Raw genomic sequence first — 5,749 nt, forward strand, 5'->3', positions numbered from 1 at the left:
AAATCCCCCAAAAATGAGTAAATACTCACATAAGATGAAGAGTTGACTAAGGAAAAGGTTATTAGTTAAAAAAGAAGAGATATTTAAAGGAAATGATGCATTTTTGATACCTCAGTGTGGGGAATTTCCCTCATGAAGGAGGTGCCTATTTCACATGTGTGGATGAGTTTTAAACTCACAAATAATGAGATATTTTTATCTCTCCTCTCTCCTGTTTCAACTAGATCCAAAAAGTAAGCTAAACTGACCTAAAAATGGTCAAAAATTGACCAAACTGATCTAGAAAATTCTAGAATCAGTTTGCTTGGTTAGAGGCTCATTTTTTCCTATAAATAGAAGCCTCCCCCTTTGTAAAAGCTTAATGGTGTTTATGCGCTGTTACTCTACTTCTGTCCTGAGCCATTTAACATTGAATTTCTTGATAATTCAATTATTTTTGGCTTAATCCTCTCCAAGTGAATTTGGTGGCCACTCTTGCTATGCAAACAAGAGTAGAACCCTCAATCCCTCAAGCCAAAGGAAAGCTCATAAAACTCTATGTAAGTTAATAATTCTACTTTTTTTTTAGTTCTAATCTATGGTTTTCTTAAATTTCATGCTTTGTAAATGTTTGAATTAAAATCTGATTCTATGCCTTGATGGAAAGGCCACCCCCTTCTCTTCTTTACAATTCAGCCCTTCTTAATCCTACAAAGTTTAATTAAAAGATTGATTAAACTTTTTTCATTGTTTACTCTCTTGATTTTTAGAAAATGGAGTAGATTAGAGATATTAGAATTCAAATTGGATTAGTTCAAGTCATAAATTGAATGTTAAAATTGAGAAATGGTCAGCCATACAAAGGAGGTTATGGTAAAATTTTCTTAAATTTTGTGGAGCTAAAGTTTATCATTAGGTTATTCTAAAAGAGTAATTCCTTCCGTTTGTGCATTCTAAAAGATTTATTTTTATTTCAAAAGTGTCATTCTCATTAAAATTGAATTTATGCATAGAAGAATGCATAAAAGATTTATTTTTATTTTAAAAGTGTCATTCTCATTAAAATTGAATTTATGCATAGAAGGATGCATAAAAGATTTATTTTTATTTCAAAAGTGTGATTCTCATAAAATTGAATTTATGCATAGAAAGATGCATAAAAGATTTATTTTTATTTCAAAAGTGTGATTCTCATTAAAATTGAATTTATTTTATTTCAAAAGTGTTATTTTCCTTAAATTTGAATTATGCATAATAGATGCGTAAAGAATCTTTATATCAAAAATTAGAATCCTCTTAAATTCTATGTTTAAATTCTGTGAATAGAAGTGATGAGAATATGAGGCGAATACATGTGATGAGATAAGATGTGAATCAGATAGATGATGGATGGATGTGATGTGAATAGAAGTGAGGAGAATATGAGGTGAATAGATGTGATGAGATAAGATGTGAATTAGATAGATGATGATTGGATGGATGGATGTGATATGAATTAGATAGATGATGATTGGATGGATGGATGTGACGTGAATTAGATAGATGAGATAAGATGTGAATTAGATAGATGATGATTGGATGGATGGATGTGATATGAATTAGATAGATGATGATTGGATGGATGGATGTGACGTGAATTAGATAGATGCGAATGGATGGATGGATGTGATGTGAATAGAAGTGATGAGAATATGAGGTGAATAGATGTGATGAGATGTGATGGGAATTAGATGTAGATTCAGTGTAGTAGCGCTAGTATGATTGCACCACATCAAAGGAGGCCAATCTAGGACACTATAATAGAAACAAAGGAGGAGATTTCCCAATTGAAAACATTCCATGTTTCTAAGACAGGGAAGGGGCGTTTCAAAGAGAGGAGGGCGGCATCCAAACAACACCCCTAGCAACAAAATCGTCTTCCTCACACATTCACCCAAGTCCACCTATGGACACTTAGACAAATACTCCTCCACACATCCACCCAAGTCCACTGCCCAGACATTTAGACAAAGCGTACATCCATCCAAGTGCTCCATGGGTGTTTTTAAGTGTAGGTGATGACCACATTGGGTACACCTAGATTATAGAGTCCGTTCCACTTAGACTATAGAGTCCGTTCCACTCAGGTCCACATGTCCCTCCCTCCCCCCACCCCTTTTTGCACCGGGCGGGGGAGCACTTACGCTCCAAAGAGGCACGCAAGTGTGCCATGTGGGCACTAAAAGTACTGTAAGTCACATGAAAGGTGCACAAACTTAACCAAGGCACATGCAAACCCTCCTCACAAGGAGAGAAGGGGACAAATTGGTGCGATGGCAAGATGAATCTCAATGGATTATAGTAGCAATACTTCTCTACCACTTACAATACCCAGCCACATATTTAAGTCATCTACAAAGGATTCATCTCCTCAATCGTCTAGAATTGCCATTCAGAGCCCCCGAGAGGCTCTCGACACATGCTATCAGGAACACACAAGCATCCTTGCTATAAAAGTCAGGTAACAACCAGGGAGGGAGAGCGCCCCGTCTAGCATGGATTATAACTTAGAGACATTCAGTCGTCATAATCCTACACATGGTAGCTTCATTTCACTAGCTTTTCAACCAAGCACAATGAACAATTATGTGAATCAACGGTTCCTCTCGTACTAAGTTGAATTACTATTTGCGATAAGTAGCGTAAAACTAACCTGTCTCATGATGGTCTCTGACAATGTCTTCTGCTTGGATTGGCATGCGAAGATGAGAAGTAGGGGCCAAGCCCCGCCTCCACCTCACGGAGTAAATAAAATAACATTAAAAGTAGTGGTATTTCGCTTGCACCAAAGGCTCCCACTTATTCTACACCTCTCAAGCCATTTCACAAAAACAGTAAGCTCAATAGGGTCTTCTTTTCTCACGATTTTCCCACTCTTTTCCTAAGCACATTTCCTTAGCTTTGGTTTCACAAGATAGTAGATAGGGTCAATGGGAATCTCTTTAATCCATTCATGTACGTCACTAATTAGATAATGAGGCATTTGGCTACCTTAAGTGAGTCATTAGTTACTCCCGCCATTTACCTGTGCTTGGTTGAATTTCTTCACTTTGACATTTAGAGCAATGGGTAGAAATTACATTGCGTCAACATCCGTGGGGGACCATTGCAATGCTTTATTTTAATTAAACAATCGGATTTCGCTTGTTTGTACCAATTCAAAGACGGCTATTCACCACCTAGGGAGGGCCGCCACCACGTGAGGGACGATGATCTACATCCATCGCCTAGTGGGCATGCGAAGGCCGCCCTTACTATTGGGGTAGCTTGGGCAGACCCTCGATAGCCTCTGGGGTCAAAGTGCAGACCCCTAGACCTAGCCCTTAGAGCCAATCCTTTTCTCGAAGTTACGGATCTGTTTGGTCGACCTCCCTTACCTACGTTATTCTATTGACCAGAGGCTATTCACCTTAGAGACATGATGCGGTTATGAGTACGATTGGGCATGATTGCCATTCTCTCCTCTAGATTTTCACGGGCTGCAAGGGCCGCATTGGACACCATGAAACGTGCAGTGCTTTACCAATCTATGGACCCTATCTCTGAGTGATCCGATTTCATGGTGAGCGGGCTGTTAAAAAGAAAAGAGCACTCTTCCCAGGGCCCCGGATCGTGTCTCCGGATTCGATAATTTTCATCCATCATCACATCACAATTTGAGAATATTAACCCGATTCCCTTTCGATGCACAGCCCGCAGTGCGCCCTTAACATAAGACTGCCCCATCTATTAGGATCGACTAACCCATGTGCAATTATTGTTCACATGGAACCTTTCTCCACTTCGGTCTTTAAATTTCTCATATTTTCTACTACCACACCAAGATCTGCATTGGGGGCCATTTCACTCGGGCTCGTGGTTGGAGCTGCGGCATGACCCCTATGCCCTCCTACTCATCAAGGCCTCGCTCTCACCCCGATGGCCGGGTATAGGTCGTGCACGTCAACGCCATTCATTTTTGGGGCTAGTTGATTCAAGTGAGTTGTTATACACTCCTTAGCAGATTTTGACTTCCATGACCACCGTCGTGTTATCTTAATTAATCAACACCCTTTGTGGGATCTAGGTTAGTGCATAGTTCAACACCATAACCTGGCTTTTGGTTCATCTCGCATCGCTAGTTCAGCTTACCAAAAATGGCCCAATTGGAGCTCCCATTCCGCACTAGGGTTCAATAGAGCAACCTCGGCCGCTTACCTATTTAAAGGTTGAGAATAGTTTGAGGGTGTTTCACCTCCATGCCTATAATCATTTGCTTTACCCGATAAAATTGCAACGAGCTCCTTTAGGAGGGAACATCTACTAGATGGTTCGATTAGTCTTTTGCTCCTATACCCAAGTCTAATGAATGATTTACACGTCAGTATCGCTATGAGCCTCCACCATAGTTTCCTCTGGCTTCACCCTGCTCATGCATAATTCACCATCTTTCACATCCCAAAAGGTACACTCCCACTCAAACCTTTCACAAAAGATCAGAGTCAGTTAGTGCACCCCGCGAGGGGGATCCCACCTATTAGTTACTTATGCCTCTGTGAGTTTGCCACCCATCGGGTCGCATACATGCTAGACTACTTGGTCCATGTTTAAAGATGGATTGGGATGGAAATCCCAGAGCGTCAATGTCTCGAGCACACAAGTGCGTAAAGCCCGCCACACAAGTGGCACGTGCTTCATTCCTCGTCTGACACGACGGCATCGATGGGTTAAATATAGCCCACTCTTGTTCAACTGTGCTAGCCCACGCTGACCAATGCCCTGCATCAAATGGTGGACCATCTCGCGCCATTCCGCATCTGACCCGGGTGCACCTGCTGCCTCCATTCACTTCCCCCCTAGAAAATTCAAGCACTCTTTAACTCTCTTTTCAAAGTCCTTTCCAGCTTTCCCTTGCAATACTTGTTCACTATTGATCTCATGCTCATATTTAGCCTTGGATGGAATTTACCACCCACTAGGGCTACATTCCCAAAAAGCTCAACTCGTCAACAATGCCTCATGGAGGAGCGACAGGGTCCACGCTCGACGGGGCTCTCACCCTCTCTAACACCCCTTTCTAAGGGACTTGTTGTCACAAAGGACGCTTCTCTAGACTACAATTCACATGGTGAGGCCGCGTGATTCTCAAGTTGGGCTCTTTCCGGTTCGCTCGCCGGCGGCTACTAGGAAAATCCTCGTTAGTTTATTTTCCTCCACTTAGTGATATACTTAAACTAAGCGGGTAGTCTTACCTAATCTAAGTTCCATTTGGTTTTTTCAATCGAGGGGGAAGACCCATGGCGCACCACTAGGCTGACCCTCATGAGTTCGATGCACACACGATTAGGCGATCCAACTGCAAATACCGATCCTCTCGGTAGGCCAAGGGGAGTATAAGTCTAAGGAATTTCATGCATATATGGTTGATCATGGGATAAAAAACCAATGTGCCCTATACACCCTAGAAAAACGATGTAGCTGAATGCAAAAATAGGTCTCTCATGGAGATGGCACGTTGTATGGTCAAAAGTTAGGAGTTACCTCATGTTTCTAGTTAGAAGCAATTATGTGTGCAACATATGTTTCGAATAGGTGTCCTACAAAGGCTTTGTATACAATTATGTCATTTGAAGCTTGGAATAACCCCTTGTAAGAAGCCTTGGTTTGTATCGCTTGCGACACTACCATCAGCTTTACATTTAAGCTTGTAAATCCAAAAAGATTAAGATGTTGATGGGTATTATATACTTCT

General features: G+C 41.3%; 1 pseudogene; it reads right to left on the bottom strand.

Annotated features, from left to right (window-relative positions):
• Positions 1–2,278: 2,278 nt before the first annotated feature.
• Positions 2,279–5,263, bottom strand: LOC147613547 (25S ribosomal RNA; annotated as a pseudogene).
• Between the last annotated feature and the right edge of the window lie 486 nt (positions 5,264–5,749).

Source organism: Cibotium barometz, chromosome 43 (assembly GCF_041138505.1).
Source record: "Cibotium barometz isolate CiBa-2024 chromosome 43, ASM4113850v1, whole genome shotgun sequence".
NCBI classification, from domain to species: Eukaryota; Viridiplantae; Streptophyta; class Polypodiopsida; order Cyatheales; family Cibotiaceae; genus Cibotium; species Cibotium barometz.